The sequence below is a fragment of the Helianthus annuus genome, chromosome 1 (assembly GCF_002127325.2).
Source record: "Helianthus annuus cultivar XRQ/B chromosome 1, HanXRQr2.0-SUNRISE, whole genome shotgun sequence".
In the NCBI taxonomy this organism is placed as follows: domain Eukaryota; kingdom Viridiplantae; phylum Streptophyta; class Magnoliopsida; order Asterales; family Asteraceae; genus Helianthus; species Helianthus annuus.
The window spans coordinates 25,575,332-25,594,049 of record NC_035433.2 but is presented as its reverse complement, the minus strand read 5'-3'; the positions used below and the strand labels follow the sequence as shown (position 1 = coordinate 25,594,049).

General features: G+C 38.6%; 1 non-coding gene across 1 annotated transcript; it reads right to left on the bottom strand.

The window, feature by feature from the left end:
- Positions 1–18,198: 18,198 nt before the first annotated feature.
- Positions 18,199–18,305, bottom strand: LOC118482974. The gene has a single exon (XR_004869399.1). It is a non-coding gene; the product is annotated as a small nucleolar RNA R71 (small nucleolar RNA).
- Positions 18,306–18,718: the final 413 nt, after the last annotated feature.

The following is an 18,718-nucleotide window of genomic DNA, read 5'->3' as shown; positions in this document are numbered from 1 at the left end:
TGTGACGCATGCATCCTAGTAGTCATTCAAGCATCAACACCTGAAACATATGTAAAAACTTAGTCAGCAAAGAAATGCTGGCGAGTACATATGTTTTATAGGAGTGTCGAATTCATGGCTAGTTTAAGTGTTGTAATACTTTATTAAAAACTTTGTTTTGAAAAGAGTATAATATTGCAACTTAATTAACCAACTCAAATCAAGCGGGTTATAGTTTATAAAACCTCGTAGCCATGATTCTTAACCCAAAAACATTTGCTTTAGAAAACCACTTGTAAAACATCTGGTAAAAACTTGTTAAAAACTCGTATAGTTTATATCTCTTAGAAAATCATCGTTGTGTGACATCGTTTCAAAATCGTTTACCCAAGTGAACTAAATAACGCCACGATATGTAATATGATGAAAACACTTATATATAAGAAGTACCAACGGCGTATCTACCATGTTTTCACCATATTACCCCTGTCTCGTTATCTAAACACTTAACCAAAAACCAATCGTTTATCGAAATCGTTTAACATCGTTCCCAAAACGTTTACTCGTTCCCAAATCGTTTCCAATCGTTTACTCGTTTCCAAATCGTTTAAATCGTCATCGTTGTAATTGTGAAAACTTATATATGGTCGTCTCGTTAACAACATTCAAACCTTTGTGACTCGTCCATCGTTCAACTCGTTCTCGTATTAACAAACCACCAAAGGGTAAGTTAACAAACATCAGATTCAGTCGCTACCCACAACCCCCACACATAACCATGGGTGTAGTAAAGTAACGGGATTTGTCAGATCCTATGGTACCATAACCTAATACTGGTCGGCTTGATCAATGCTAATGAATGTCATTCGTTATGTAACTACAACCAACAAGTTCGTTCACTTTATCGAAATCGTTCTTAGTTTAGTAAAAATCGTTTTAATCGTTTTTGAAACCATCGTTTAAACTTTGAAAACATTTCGTACATATGAATCACCCCAAAACATTTAAAACAGTAAAATAGGGGAACTATGTACTCACATCTAGTGCAAAGTATCCTTGATCAAATAGAACTTCAACAACTCGAGCAAACCAGAGAAATCAAGTAGCTCCTAGTAATCGAACCACTAGTCAAACCATAGACGCCTAAATCGGACGATCGGACAGGATGAGGTCTTGTAAACCAAATGAGTGTTGGAACTCATGTGATATGGTTTAACAAAGCCTACATCCTAAATCGGAACCTAACCTAAGTGCTTTCGACCCATCGCGACCCATTAAGGTAGCTTATGCTACTTTAACGCGTCGTGCACGCAAAAGTGCGTTCGAGACGTCTAACTAGTCCTATGACAAGTATTATATGCCCATACATGTTTAATTATATTACATAATCAGTTAGGTGTCAAAAGTTTAGGTTGCATATGCTTAATTTCCAATTATGTATGAAAAGGGTATTTTGGTAATTTACCAAAGGCATATAACTACCTATCATGCGACTAATTAAACCTAAGTGACCATAAGGTATAACCTCGAAAGGTTATTCCCTATGCTACTATGGTCACTAAACATGTTTGGTCGGATCCTAATGATCGACCAAACAGGTCGTGTTCGAAAGTCTAAGCGGGTGTTTAGTCCGCTTGACTTACGACTCTACACAAGCACCAAACTAACAAGTGACGAGCTAAACATGTCGAAACGTGTTTAGTTAAGTTAGAAAACAGGTTTTGATGTCAAAACAAACGGTTTTGACATCCTAGAGTAGTTTGCTTACAAAATACGTGAGAAAACGCATTTTGGCCGAAACTACGACTTGTCACTGAGCCTAGATAACGTGGTAATCAGTAGGTATAGTCACTAGGGAGTATAACCATCGTGATTACGCTCACGTTATGAAGTTCAATTGAACTTCGCGTTGACCATAAACTGGTCAAAGTAGAAAGTCAAACACAGTTTGACTTTAATGATAGAAATGAATGAAAAGAACGAAAGAATACTTACAGAAGGTCCCCGCAAGCTCTTGATCCGATTTACTCTCAGGTATGAAGCATAAACTTCAACTTAGAGAGCAAAAATCAGATTCAAGTGTGCTTTGGGAGTGAAATGGGTTTGGGTATTTATAGGAATTCAAGTACCGTTAAGATCGTTCGTCGAAAAATGTGCTTTGATCTAGACCTTACATGTGGGCACATGGTTTTCAAAACCATGGGAATACTTAAAACCATCAAATGGTATTGCAAAACAAAGATCAAAACCATCCATGTGTGGCACATTGTTTTGAAATACCATGGATGCCTAAAAAATGGACCAAGTTCAATGTATCTGTGAGAATTTTCAAAAATGGTCCATGCACTTGTAAAACTTGATTTTTTTGGCACTTTTAAACCCCTTTAACCTCATTTCAAGGCTATAATATGATATTAAAGTATAGGGAACTTAAAATATGCTCAAAGACATCACGGATGTCGGTTCGTTTGGCCGTACGGTTGCGTTATTCGGTTAATTACGACGGAAGTCGTAATGAACGCAAAAACGATCCAAATTACTCGACGAATGGAATTTTATCATGCCAATCACTAAAATAAAATATTTTAATGATTACATAAATTTTTGGATGTCCGGATATATTCAAAACGTAAGATATGCGCGAAAATGCAAGCTTATGCACTTTTTGGCGCTTTTTGTCCCTATTGATCAAATAAGTTTATTTTAGCATACCGAACCCCTCAAAGCCTATTTCTAAGCTATGTAAAGGATATTTACGGTATGTTTAACTTATGATCAAGTTCCGGAGTGTTCGTTACTATACAAATCGGTGTAGTTTCGCAGTTTGACCCAAGTAGTCCCTGCGATCGAACAAGGTTGATTTTAACACACCAAACCATCCAGAACTTATTTCTAAGTTATGTGGAGGTTATTTAAGGTATGTTAAGCCTATGTCACTATTCCGGAATGTTTGTCGCGTTATACTGACTGCGTTTACGCACCAGTTCGCGTATAAATTTCCAGAAAGCGATTTAAAGCTTGAAATTGGAATCGAATCGAATTGTAAAATCACCAAACATAAATACACACAGAATAACACCAAAACACATATAATAACACCAAAGCACATTGTTTTATTAATAATCAACATTGTTTTATATCGTACATCGATTACAGAGCACAGTTGTCACAGCAGCAGTGGTTTCTTGTGACATTTGTGTTGTCACAGGCATTAACTCTGGTATCTCATCCTCCAGAGTTGCCATTTTGATTGGTTTGGGGGGTTTTTGAGTTTTCTTTTTGTAAAGCTTTTTGGGTATTGTAGGTGTGGGTTTCAAAATAGTTGGTCTGCTGCTTTGATCACCTAGAGCAGTAGGCTCACCAGCAGATACCTGAGGAGCAGTGGTAGCTGCTAAATTCTGCTCAGGTACCCCTGCTTGTGTTTTGCAAGGTGCTAACATTCGTGAAAAAGTTTCAGATGTTAGGCAGTTTATTACAGTTATTTCACCTAGATTTATTAAAGCTAAATCATCCTTACTGAATTTCTTTTCAAAATAGTAACTTAAAAACCTTGGAAATAGTAAGAATGATTTGGTTTCAACATTATTAACCAAATCTATAAAGATTTCCCAAGAATAGTTATAATTTTCTTCTTGAAGAATTGCATATCCCAGATTTTGAATCTTTATAGGGATCTCATTAAAAGAAGTGGTTTTGTTTGAAACACATAGTAGGAGGGTATGAAATAGGAATCTGGGTGCAGAAGGAAAATAACCCTTTTCTAAGGTTAGTTTCTTCATCATTGTGGCTTCATACCCTCGTTCAATGAAGTCAATGTGCAACTCGTTTTTAGTGAAGGAAGTTTTACCTGCCTGGTCATCGAGTTGAAAGACTTCGGAGATGGATTGTGGCGTGATTTGGACAGTTTTACCCTTTATAGAAGAGTGAATGGTGGTTGCAATGTCTCCTTGTTTTTCAAGGGTTGCATTTTTCCAAAACTCACTTTGGGTAGCCAAATAGATTGGTGCATCGGCGGTGAGCAAAGTTTTGTACTTTGACTTTGCCATGATGGTAATAATGGAATCGAAAACATCTGTGGTTCCTGGTTTTGTGAGAAGACCCAGGAGATTGTGAGATTTTTTGAATGGAATTTCAGTGGAAATTGCCTTTTGAGAGGCTGTTTTCGATGATTTTGATGTGGGTTTTGCAGATGACTTCGATTTTGTCATTTTTGAAACGAACGATCGAAGGAATTTTGTGAGAGATGAGAAGAAAAACTGCTTTGAGAAGAGAATTTTTAAGAATTCAATTCGACAGTAAAACCCTGTTTTGGTGGTGAGTGGGGAATTTTATAGGAAAGAGAATGAATGCTGACGTTGCAGCCGTTACAAAAGGTCTGACTGCTATGTACTGCCCACGTGACAACCATTGGTGAAAATGAAGGACAGTACTTTTGGTGAAAGCAAATGATGGAAGCAGTGGAAAGGGGGCAGTGGATGATTTTCACTATCAGTGGATAGCATATCAGTGGATAAGACACTGCTTTTGAACAACAGAGTGTATCAAAAAATGAAAGAACAGAGGTTGCCTTTCAGCAGTGGGCAGACTTTTTGAAGTAGAGCAGACTTTTGAACAATCAGTGGTTATGGCAGACTTTTAAGGATTTTAATGAAATTTTCATTTTTAGCTATTTTTAAGGATGGATTTTTGATTTTCTGAAAACATTTTGTTGCTTTTATTCAAAGAAAAACAAGATGTTGCTTGTTATTCCATGTTTAGCATCCCAATCCTAGAGACCAAGCTTTCAAAAGTGGCTGTATCAAGTGCTTTTATGAGCACATCTGCCAGCTGGTCTTTAGTTGGGACATGATGTAGAGAAATCAAACCTTTTTCATAGCAATCCCTCACAAAGTGATGTCTGATGTCGATGTGCTTTGTGGTAGAGTGGGAAACTGGATTTTTTATGATATTTTCTGCTGCCTGGCTGTCCAACATGAGTGGTGTCTTTAAGGCAGTGATACCAAAATCCAGCAACTGATTTTGAAGCCACAGGAGTTGGGCTGTACAGCTTGCAGCAGCAATGTATTCAGCCTCAGCAGTGGATGTTGAAACTGCTGCTTGCTTTTTGCTTTGCCAAGAGACTAAGCAATCACCTAGAAACTGGCACCCTCCTGAAGTGGACTTCCTTGTGGTGTGACATCCAGCAAAGTCACTGTCTGAAAAACCTGAAAGCTTGATATTCCCATTAGCTAGATACCAGATACCAAGTGTGGGAGCACCTTTTATGTATCTGAGAATCCTTTTTACAGCAATGAGATTTGATTTTCTGGGAGCTGATTGACTTCTTGCACAGACACATGTTGCAAACATGATGTCTGGTCTAGATGCAGTTAGGTACAATAAGGACCCAATCATACTTCTATAAAGTGTTTGGTCAATCAGCTCATCCTTTTCATCAGACATGACCAGCTTATTTGTGGCCATGGGTGTGCTGCATGGTTTACAATCATTCATATAAAATTTGGTTAAAAGTTCTTTAGCATATTTGCTTTGATGAATGAAGGTTCCATTTTGCAATTGTTGTACTTGGAGACCAAGAAAGCATTGCAGCTCACCCATTGCACTCATTTCAAACTCAGCTGTCATGAGTTCTCTAAACTCTTCACACATTTTGGTACATGTGCTTCCAAAAATAATGTCATCCACATAAATTTGGACAATCATTAAATCTTTCCCTCTCCATTTAAGAAACAGTGTTTTATCAATGGTACCTCTTTTGAAGCCATTTGAGAGTAGAAAGTTGGAAAGAGTTTCATACCAGGCTCTTGGTGCTTGTTTCAGGCCATACAAGGCTTTGTTTAGCCTGTAAAACATGATCAGGATAAAATGGATCCTCAAAGCCTGGAGGTTGACATACATACACCTCTTCTTGCAATGTACCATAGAGGAAAGCGCTTTTGATATCCATCTGAAACACCTTCATGTTGTGGTTGACAGCAAAGGCCAGGAACATTCTGATAGCTTCCATTCTTGCAACAGGGGCGAATGTTTCATCATAATCAATCCCCTCTTCCTGTCTGTAACCTTGAACCACAAGCCTGGCTTTGTTCTTGACAACAATGCCCCTTTCATCTGTTTTGTTCTTGAAGACCCACTTTGTGCCAATGGGACTAACCTCTTTTGGCAGTGGTACAAGCTCCCATACGTGTTGTCTTTTAAACTATTGGAGCTCCTCTTGCATGGCTTCTACCCAGCTGTTGTCTTTTAGTGCCTCTTGGTACTTGACTGGCTGATGGAGTGATAGAAAGCCAGCAAAAAGACAAATGTTTTGGGTTTGGCTTCTTGTGAGCACCCCTTCATTGATGTTGCCAATGATTTAATCAGGTGGATGAGATCTCAAGAAGATTAAATCTCCTTGGTATGGTATGATGGCATTTGTTGGTGAAGGCTGCAAATGTGTATCATCTGAGCTAACCACTGTTGGTGACTTTGATGACCCAGCAGTGGCTTCAAAAGGTGGTGGTATGGGTGGTAATGGAGTGGACCACTGCTGACTTTTATCCACTGTTTGAGGATTTTTGTCAGCAGTGTTTGAGGATGTGGAAGCAGTGGTAGATGGGCTACTTTGGTCAACAACTGTTGAGGTAGCAGTGGTTGAGCTTTGGCAGCTGTTTTGAACAACTGGTTCTTTTCCCTTTGTGGCAGACCTTTGAGGGATGATGATTTCATACCCATAGTCTGGTGATGTATTCTCTGATGGACCTGCACTGTTAGTCTTGATAGCAATATTTTCAAAGGTGAATTTTTCAAGATCAAACAGATCAGCAGGATTTGCTGGGACTTTCATTGAGGAAAGTTCATTGAACTTTACATCTAAAGTCTCCTCCACTACCTTGGTCCATGCATTGAACACTTTGTAGGCCTTGGCAGTGGTTGAGTATCCCAGAAAATAACCACAAACAATTTTGGCTGCAAATTTTGAAATGGAATCTTTAAATTCAAAATAAAGCATGGGCAGCCAAACACTTTAAAGTATGAGATCAGTGGTTTGATTTTATACAGAATTTCATAGGCAGTCTTTTTGTGCCTGGGGTTTATTAAAACTCTGTTCTGGACATAACAAGCAGTGTTTACTGCCTCTGCCCAGAAAGTTAATGGCAAACCTGAGTCTGCAAGCATAGTTCTGGCAGCCTCAATCAAGGTTCTGTTCTTTCTTTCAACCACCCGATTTTGCTCTGGTGTTCTAGGGATTCTGTACTGCCTTACAATCCCCTTCTTCACACAGAAGGCATCCAACTCCTTATTTTTAAATTCTGTGCCATTGTCACTCCTAAAGCTTTTCACTGGAAGGTCAAATTGCTTTTCATCCTGTGTCACAAAGTCTTGCAAAATGCCTGTAGTTTCATCTTTAGAGTGCAAAAAGAAAGTCCATGTAAATCTAGAAAAGTCATCAACTATAACCAAACAATATCTTTTCTTTTTGAGGCTCATGACTTGAACTGGGCCAAACAAATCCATGTGTAGCATTTGCAAACACTAGGTTGTTTTGGACTCTTCAATGGACTTGTAAGAACTTTTATGCTGTTTTCCTTTTAAACAGGAAATGCAATGTTCAGGACATGAAAACAATTTTTGTGGTAGGCCTCTCACCAAACCATTTTTTGAAATTTCTGTTATTGTCTTAAGATTTGTGTGCCCCAGTCTTCTGTGCCAAAGTTCTGTCTCTTTGTTAGAGGCAGCTGAGAACAGACAGGCATCAGCTCTGGGACACTCTTTAGACATGCCAACAACATAAACATTGCCACTTCTTTGAGCAACAAGTTTAGATTGACCATTTTTGATTATTGCTTCAATCTTTTTGACCATTTCTGGTCCAACAATCCTACAACAATCTTTTGTGAAGAATGACCCAAACCCTTTGTCACTCATTTGAGATACACTCAGAAGGTTGAATTTCAGATTGTCTATTAGATTGACATTTTCAAATTTTACATTACCAGATTGCACTGTTCCAGACCCCAGAACTTTCCCTTTACTATTATTTCCAAAGGATATATCACCCCCTCCATGGATTTTAAAGTCTTTGAGGAGGGCTTTACATCCTGTTATGTGCCTGGAGCCTCCACTATCTGCATACCACAGACTATCAAAGCATGCAGAAGCTCCCTGCACATGAAGTAAAAGGATTAGTTCATTAAGGACTCCAAAGCCAACAGGGCTTTGGATGGGATTCAGCAGTGTCTGGTATGGATGCAGTGTGATGAGCAGTGGTTAAGTCAGGGGTTTGGACAGTTTTAGTACTGTTTCTTGCTAACCACTGTTGAGGGTCTTGCCCAATCACCTGCTGATACCCAAAAGGATGCCTATTCACTCTGGGTTTCGAGGGCTTTTTGTAGACCTCATAAACGTGTGGAATCCTTTGGTAAGACTGTTTTTCCTTGCCTTTTCTGAACTGATTGGCAGGAGGTGCATCAGTAACCTAAACATCTCTTTTGACAGATGTTTGGTTCAGCTGTTTTATGACAGCTGTTTGAACTGGCACAAACAGTGGTTGTTTCTTTGTGAATTTGACCGATGGTGATGCTGATGGACTCAAGGATGTTTTAGCAAGGTACTCATTCTTTTTGATATCAAAGTTTTTGAGATACACACATGCTTGAGTTTTGTGGTTTGTTTTACCACAAACAATGCAGCTTTCAGCTGAAACTATGACACTTGTTTTGTTTATATCATAAGCTTTTAAGTGGAAACAATCTTTTGTTAGATGGTTCCTTTTCTCACAGAATTCACAAAACAAGTTATCAATTTTTTCTTTCTTCTTCCTCTTTTCAGACTCCTTTGAAGCAGAGGTTTTAACCACTGCTGGGATGTCCTTAAGAGGAATGACTTTAGCTTTTGGAGCTTTAACACCATCAGTTGATGTAAAGTCTATTGGCTTGAAATTTTCAAGAATGTCACACTCATCAGACCATTTTGGTTTAAATTGATGATTTTCAATCTCCTCAAAAGCAGAGGGACCCATTGGTCTGTCAAGTGTGATTTTGTTACCAAGTTTGTCAGTGATTTTCACTTCTTGGCCATTCTTGTTTGTGGGGATGAACTCAGTAGTACATCAGTGATTGAAACAGATTTTTCAAAAGCAGTGTTTTCATCATCATGTTTTCTATAACCAACCCCAAATTTAACATTGCTTTCTATCTGTTTCTCAAGCATAACCTCATACACTTTGCACGATTCCACCCATCTCTCACATGTGATCTGGGTGGACTCTAACTCCTTTTTGCAACCTTGGTATTTTTCTATCAAGGTTTGAAGTTGGGTTTTGGTTATGCTTTGCTCTTCTTTCATGCTGCAAATTTCTTTCTCTTTTTCAGCCAATTTGTTTGTAAGTTCTTTTAGAGACCTTTCAAATATGACTTCATCAGATAAGATTTTATCATGAAGGTTTTCATTCACCTCTTTGATGTTAGCAAAAGCAATAATGCAATTGTCAGAACACAGTTTTTCAAGAACTTGAGGTGATATCTTTGCAGCAGCCATCATTGCACAATCACATTTAGGATTTTCCTCATCTTCAGCTCTCTCTTCTAACTCACCTGTCTTTTCTTCTTCGGACCATGGATCTGTCAGTGGTTCAATCAGAGTGCCTGAACTTTCTTCCAACAGTACTTCATTTGCCACAGCAGTGACCACTTCTTCAATCACCTCATCCACTGTTTCAGAGGCCAGCTGTTCCTCTTCAGATTCAACCCCCTCCTGTATTGACTCTAATGCCATTAAACAAAATTCATCATGAGAAGAAACATTAGAAGCATAGAGTGCAAAATTTTCATCATTGAGGTCTTCAGGCATACTGCTCCAGTCAACAAATTCTTGAGTAAAGAAACTTTGTTGATCTGGTTGTTTTGCTACTGGAGCAGTGGTTTGTGGTGCAGGTTGCACTTGTGCCTGGTGAGCAGGGGTTGAACATATTGGATCTGTGGAGCAGCTGTTTGGACATAATGCACTGGCACAGGAGCAACATCATAGTGAGCAGTGTTCACATTTACTGCTAGGGCATATTGGGCATAGTGCACAGTGTTTTGATTTTGAGGTCTAGGATTTGAACTAGGGTGAGTGATTATGGGACCAGTTGTTTGACTCCTACACTCTCTAGCAAAATGTCCTAACCTGTTACACTTACAACACTTGATTTTCGATTTATCCAACCCAACCCTTAGATTCCCATGCAACCCTGGGAATTTTCGCCCAGTTCTTTTATAAAACTTGCTAGTTCTAACACTTAGCAAGGCCAGTTGGTGCAGGATGTCCATTTCCTCTAGATCAGTGGGGTCGAAATGCTATAGATCATTGAGTTCAAAGCTTAAATTGTTTGACATCCGGTTTTCATTTGCAGTGAATGCATAACCTGTAGAGTGAGGATCAGGGTTGTTAAAATTTGCACCAGCAGTTATGTCAATGAAGTGATCATAACCCTGATCCTTACCACTACCACCAGATTCTTCTTGACCCAGAAGAGCAGTGTTACCGAATGAATAATCATCAACGGTTTTCCCTGACTCTTGTAACTTCCTTTTCTGGTTCAACTCCCTTTCGTAGGTCAGGAGTCGACCATGAAGTTGGGTCAAGGTCAGATCCTTGAACTCAGGTGAATTTCGGGTGACAAAAGCTATTGTGTCCCATTTGTCTGGCAGTGACCTGAGGAACCTGCTGTTTTGAGTTGAGTTTGTAAAAGTGGTTTTAACAAGCTTCAGTTCACTGATGAGACAACTGAAACGCTCAAATTGTTGCGTCAGTGATTCACCTTTAACATGACAAAATGTTTCATACTGATGGTTCAGGATTTCCCTATTGTTTTCTATAACTTCTTCAGTACCTCCAAACTGTTCCTTAAGCGCGTCCCACAACTCTTTGGCATTGTCACAATGTAACAATCCAGCATATATTTCGTTGGGCAGCGCTGATGCTATGATACTAAACGCTTTAGCATCTAGTTCAAATTTTTGATAATCCGTTTCAGTATAATTTTCAACAGGTTTTGGAACTTGTTTTTTAGCATCTTCAGCGCTTGGCACTGTCGGAACATGAGGACCAAATATGACAGACTTCCAACAACCTGTACTTTGTTGAGCGAGGATGTGACCCATCCTCCTCTGCCAGATGTTGTACTCATTTCTTTTTAGCATAGGTGGTTTAAAAAGAGAGCCAATGTTGTTTTTATCGTCCTGAGATTGTGACGTCATTCTTGTTGTTTTACAGGTACTGAAAAATCAACTTTAATGGTGATTAATCCTTACTCTGTTTTTCAACGACGAACAAACGATCAGTATCAACTGTTTTCAGCTGAACTATTTACGTCAAAATGATTGTTAAATCAAATTTGACTGTCCAAGCTCTGATACCAATTGTTGGATCTGAGTTTGATTTTGATTGTATTTTATGTTTGAAAATAAGATGAAGATGGATGAGTGTGCAGCGGAATTTATAATGAAAACAAACTTTGCATACAATCAAACGAGAGTAATACTTTTATCAAACATCTTTACACAGAGAACCGAAAGATTGAATTTATTTCAACTACGATTACAATGATTGATGTAAGAATGCAAACTCCCCCTCAGCTAGAGCTCAGTAGTTTGTTCGTGCAAAGAAGACGAATGATGCAAAGAGCTAATAGAACAGTACCAAGTACTGAACTATTTATAGGCACTTGCAAACTACTGAGCATCTTTGCTGACGTCACCATGAAAGTGACATCTAACCTCCTAACAAACTCTAACCTCTGATCTATACAAACACTGCTTGTGTTAACTACTGCTAATACATTCTATTACAAAACAGACTTTAGAACAACTGCTGCAACCTTCTACTGCTGTGAACCCAGCAGCACTTGTCCGGATCAGTAGTGCTTGACTCAAGGCAGTAGATTGAATCAGCGGGACTTTAGTCTTCCATCAGATCTTTAGTTGAGCAGCAGTTATGGGTCAGCAGTTTAGCAAGATCAGCAGATAGGAGGTCATGAGTAGTTGTAATCACTTTCAAGGGGAGAGATTTGTATATCAGCATCTGCTTATTCAGAATCCACTGCTCTGATCCAGTTTTGGCTTTAATTATCTGTTCCTCTGATAGGGTTCAATCCCAACAAATTCAATTTTCATTTTAAGACTAAAATGTCATACAAAGATTCCAAATAAAAGACAACATTGTTTCATAACATAACATAACATTCAAATAACAAAATTAATCTAGGTGTGTTTCTAAGTCCACCTAAATTGTGTTTCTTCTCAACATCATCTCATCAATCAACCTGCAACATGTATTAAAATATATCAACAAAAAGTTGGCAAGTATACAAGTTTTGTTACATAACATAATATAGAATAAAATTATTTAAAGTCTCATATCCAACATGAATCATAATATGCAAGTTTACTAGCGTGCTGAAACGGTGTACTATATGGTCAAACCCAAGATTCGAACACGTTAATATAGCCTATCCCAAAGAATAACGGGAGGTTAACATGTTTAACTTAACAATACCCCAAGTTTCATGGGCGGTGCGTTAATCCTATAGCGCTATAATTGTTAAGGTAGGCTAGAAAAGTTAATGAAGCATATATCGACACAAATAGTTTACATTAGCATACAAGTCTACAAGCATCACATAGTTTCATGTTAAGCATGGATAGAGTTTAAAATAGTTTCATGTGAAGTGTAATTTGTATAACATACATGTTGCACCCAAAAGTGATTAAAAGGAAAACGCGATCGAGTATACTCATGGTTTTGCAAGCATCCTAATTGATATCCCGCGAGTGTTTGGTTGATTAGAGTAGAACACCGTGTCCTTCTACATGAAGAAACATAGGTGTGTGAGTTTGGGGAGTTAACGGAAGATTATAGATTCGGGGTTTAAATAACATGAAAATAATCATCTAGCACACATGACACTTGTTCTTGACACTATGAAACTCTAAAGAGTTTAAATGTTTTCATGGAACAAGGTTCCATTAGAATCGTGACAAGTTATCAAGGCCTAAGATGATGTAACCTACTATCTTGATAAATGACCACTTGTTTTCATCAAGAGTTTGGTTTCTTGAATAAATTATATAAGTTATATTAGTATATCATATCTCATATAGGTCAAGTATGAGGTAGGAGGATAAATCCACCATTTAGGAACCTCTTTGTATCATATAATTCATGCATGAAGTAGGAAGAACAAGTCTTCCATTTAGGTACCTCTTTGTTAACCACTACACTTGTTATTAGAAACAACAAGGAGGGTCATGAACTTACAAATAGGAAAGGAGTAAGAATAACTAATCTAAGGAAAACATCAAGTAGTTTGTGGATTTTCAAGTAGGATAGCCCAAGCTTGTCCTAAAATCACACAAACGTCAAGCTTTAAGCTTGAACACTACTTGTGGGTAAAACCCTAAACAAAACAGAAAGTTTATGAGGTTTTAACCTCTAATTTTACATGTCTCAACCTTGTTTTTAAGCCCAAATAACCATAGATGTGGTTATGAGCATAAGGACATGGTTTGAGACGAGATAACTCAACTTTAAGCAAGATTAACAAAGCTTAAATCAAAACAGAAAGTTTCAGTCCACTTTGGAGCCTTTTTGGTGACGTTCCAGGCCTTGGTTTTCCATGGAAAACTTGTGGAATCGTCCCTTAGGTTGTTCCAAGTGATTGAGAAAAAGAATCAATGAAAAAGACTAAGAAATGAGTGAGATATGCTCACTTGAACAACTTATTATGATTTCGTCCAAGTTCTGATTTCCAGAAAGTTTGAGACTGATTTGAGAGTGGAATATGAGAGTTGTAAAGTGGAAAATGCTTGGAAGATCTTTGGGTTTTATAGGGAAGGATTAGGGTTGGGTTTGGTGTGTAATAAATGCAACAATTCAAGTTTAAACTCAAACTAAACACAAAAACCCGCCAAGAAATCGAGCTGATCAGGTTGTTCTCGAGTCTGACGAGCTCGCGGCCCACGTAAGGGGTAGCCAGGCCAGGTCGCGGCCAGTAAGGGAGGCTGGGTTGGGTTCAAGTTTGTTATTTTGACATATTTAGCCCCCTAACTCCTATATTTGATGATTTTAGTTGTTTTAGGGGCCTTTTATGTATAATTAATCAATTTCAAGGGTACGAGATGAACTATTATCATAAAACCAATATCAAACAAGTATAAACAGATGTAATTGTTGAGAATAAGTGTCATATTTCGCATAAATCGAGTATATAGATCATAAGTTTGCAAGTTGACATATTTTGCACAAATTGTTGATAAAGTATCACATGAATAATATTTTTGAACGTATGAACATGTATGAAACGTATATAACATAAATGTAACGAAAATGCAAATTTCATTATGATCCAAGTCTCGAATTGTGCAATGATTACAACGAAAAAATGAATACAAGAGTATAAAGTTACCAAAAATAGAATTACAAGCAACGGTTTCTAAATATAGAAAGTATGAAAACGCAGGGCGTTACAAAATTGTATCTTGCGGGTTTTTGAAAAGAAAGGTTTTAGGCTTAAAAGGGTTAACTAAGGGAAATTTTGTTTTTGGTGGGGGAGATAAAAAGAAAATAAGGTTGAAAAAAGGGTTTGTAGTCCTAATGTCTCAATCATTTACTTTCTTGGATTAGTCGGTAAGGGCCGGGAATGTATTGTCTTGTCAAGTTCTAGATTCGTAAGAACTATACGGGCTATTGACACAAGAAATGAAAAGTGAGAATTTAGTAAATGTATGATATTGAATGCTCGGTAAAGGCTCAAAACATACAATTTGTGGGAATGAGTAAAAAGTGTGAAAATATAAATACAATCAAATTTTAAAAAGATTGTCATGCCTTGTTATAAAGTTTTCTTATACAGTTCTTTTTATAGCGACGCTATTGGTTGTAAACTTATAAAAACAAAATTTTTAGAACTTGGTTTTCTAACTTAAACTAAAAACAAGACTAAACAAACTAAAAAAAGTATTTTGAAAAAGATTTGGGGTGTTTTAGCGGTTCCAAGTAGAGTTTTGTGTAAGCCTTGTTTTAGGACAAACAAATTCAAGTTCCCACACACAATTAAATTACACATTGTTCTCAATATGTCCAAAATAGGTTAGAATTGATTAAATGTGTAAATGTGGGTTAAAAACAACAATTTTTTTTTTAAAAATCAGATGCTGGGCACGGGGGCGTGCTTTGGGGACATGGCCCTGTGTAAAAAGTGGCAGTAACATGTTTTAGCAAAAACTTACAGAAGGTAGACACAGGGGCGTGTCCAAAAAACACGGCCTCGTGTGATGAGTCTAGTAGAAAATTTGTTTTAGTGATGAAGATGCACGGGGGCGTGTCTGGGTGACACGGCCCCATGTTTAGCTACTGTTTGTTCGAGAAAAAGGTGGTTAAGGTGCGGGCTTCCTGTTTCGGGTCTACGGTGTCGTAGGCTTGGTGGATCCAAGCATCCCAAGGTACCCGTAAGCTTAATCACACCGCAACAATAACAATCTTACAAGAAAAGTAAAAAAAAAATCCTACATTACCAACGTTTCAAGTTTAACATCCATCACAAAACAAACATAAAAAGAAAATAAAGTTGATGTGTGTAAAATGCAACATATAAATTACATCAAATGAGGCATAAAACTAACCCTTTTTTAGTACTAATGTTGGAAAAAGTGTGCTTTTGTCTTCCTTTTGTATTTTTAGGATTAAATGAGCGCAAATGAACAAAAGAAGCAGAAATACAGCTAAATCTAACATAAATACAAGAAAAGGAATAAACGTTGCATGCCCGACCCCTCGACAGCATCTTCCCAAGCAAAAACAAGACAACAGAAGGTTGAACGCACCCCGTGCCCAGCGGACACGGGGGCGTGTCCAAGTGTCTGCAGAAAAGACAAAGTTGTAGAAGCTTCTATTTCCCAATATGGGGGCGTGCCCAGCTCCACACGGCCGTGGTCAACGCTAAGATTCGTAGAATCCAAGCAAATTGTGATAGTACAGATACGCTTCTGCACACGGGGTAGTGCCCAACGGACACGGGGCGTGGTCAACTAATGTAGACAAACCGCAATTAATGAAGAAAGAGAAAGTGGATGGACACGGGGCTGTGCCCAATGGAAACGGGGCCGTGTCCGGGTTTCTGTGCAGGCTATAAATAGAGGTGCTTGGTTCACTTCAAAAGTATCCATTGGCAAACCACCTCTCTCCCACTTCATCCACATTCCACCACCATCACAACACCCACATCCACCACCATCATCCATCATCCATCATAGAGTGTGTGTAGTAGTCTCAGGATCCAAGATTGACAGTAAGAGTTCTTGATAATCAAAGGGCATGTTCGCCTAAGTCTCTTACATCACTTAGTGAAGACAAGAATTTAGTGTAATACTTTTGTTTTTTAATCTTTTCGCACTTTTATTTGGTTTTGTATTAATGACTTTAATAACTAGTTTCTTATGTTGAAGGTAAAACTTCCTTATCATTTGTCCGTGGTGTCTTGGCGTTATTTTACTATCTATATAAAATAAAAGATTTACACCATTCATATCTCTACGGTCTATATAGAGATATGTTGGCTACCTGGTCGGGGGTTAAGGGAATGGTTTGGTAAGGTTCTTGCCTTGTTCAGTGTATAGATCCTGCAAGGACCTGGGTCAAGCTTACTAGGACCTCCTTCAATACCCACTGGTATTGGATGGCGAGGGTGCGAATGGCTTGATCCCCTCATATGTAAACTACGATTAATACATTAACCCGGCTACATGGGATTGTATCCCTGCTGACTCAAACTACTTAGCCGAGGGTAACGTCACCTTCAAAAGAGGGGCCTACCACATTACGCATTAATAACTTAATTAATTATCTTTCAATAATCCAATCTTTTAGGATTGTGTCCTTGCTGACTCAAACTACTGGGTTGAGGGTAACGTCACCTTCAAAAGAGGGGCCTACTACTATAACTAAGATAATCTCTTAAAAAGTGCAAAAGTGCGGAAAACATCAAAGGTTACACTAAAGGCGAGTCGGATCCAAGTGATTCATCTTGTCTATCTGTTTTATTTTCAGCATTTTTTGTTTTTATTTTCATGTTTAAAACCTTTTTCCAAAATTTTGATTTGATTAGACGTTGAGGATAAACCGGTACTAAAAGCTCTTGTGTCCTTGGACGACCTCGGTATCTTACCAACACTATACTACGCTCACGATGGGTGCACTTGCCCATATGTGTGTTTAGTGTTAGTAGAATATCGTGTTTTATAAATTTAAAACTTGACTAAAGTGTTAAAAAGGGCTAAAAATATACGTAAAAATATATCACACCTAACGCACATCAAGTTTTTGGCGTCGTTACCGGGGACACAAGGATTTTAAGAAAGTTAGAAGTCAACGACCTAATCGTTTTTCTTATTTTTCGGTTTTTTTAGGATTTTTCTTAAATTTTCAGCTTCTGCAGACTGCAGCACGGGGCCATGCCCAGCATTGTTACTGGAAGTTTTTATTTTTCGAGTTACAGAGAGCTGAGCACGGGGTCGTGTTGGTACAGCACGGGGCCGTGTCGAACTCTCCAGTAACTGGGATCCGGAAAATAATCACTGTAACTCCGACGACGGGCCGTGTTCATCTGAGCACGGGACCGTGGTGAAACTTCTGACCAACGTTCTTTTTGTTTTATTCACAGGACTTGGAACCCAGCCGCCGCCCCTGAACTTTCTACGCAGTGTATGAGCTCCAGTTCCAGCAGGGACATAAAAGAACCTCTAGACAAACCCGAACGCTTTCTAAGAAAAAGACTTAAAGCTAAAAACCAAGAGAAAGTTTCTGGGGACCCACTTCTAATGGCGGATCAACGTACCCTCATGGATTACCTACGACCCACTGTAGGTAATCTTGTCGCCGCTATCAATGCACCGAATGTCGAGGCCAACAACTTCGTACTTAATTAGGCTGCATTTGATACAAATGCTCCAAAACTCCGCAACCTTCCACGGGCTTGCGGACGAAGATCCTCATTTACATATTACTAACTTCTTGGAAATATGTGATACTTTTCAGATCAATGGAGCATCAAATGACGCCATCCGCCTCCGAATGTTTCCATTTTCACTAAAAGACCGAGCTAAGGCTTGGCTTAATACCCTCCCAGTTGGTTCGGTAAACACCTGGGATGAACTAGCCCAAAAGCTTTTATATACGTATTTCCCTCCTGCTAAAACGGCTAAATTAATGACCGAAATTAATACATATTCACAAGAGGACGGGGAATCCTTATATGAAACTTGGGAAAGGTTCAAGCAGCTACTAAGAAAGTGTCCTCATCATGGTCTTGCGGTATAACAACAAGTATCCACTTTCGATAATGGGTTGCTACCATACACAAGACAGGCACTTGACTCTAGCTCCGGAGGACTTTAGTAATCGTTGCCCAAATGAAATTTATAAACAAATCGAGGAAATTGCTCAAACCAATTTTCAGTGGCACACTCCCCGAGGCACAAAATCTATTGCCCCGGGCGCCCATAAGGTTGACGAAAGCACCTCCTTGCAAGCCCAAATCGAGGCCCTTTCTTCAAAAATCAAAAAGTTAGAAATGGCAAAAACGGCCTCGGTTATGGCTTGTGAAGGGTGTGGTGGGCCACATGAAAATTGGAGTTGTATGAAAGAAATGGATAATCAAACAGAAATGGTAAACTACATTGATAATACACCTAGGCCGTCAGGTCCTCCAACGGGTACCTAC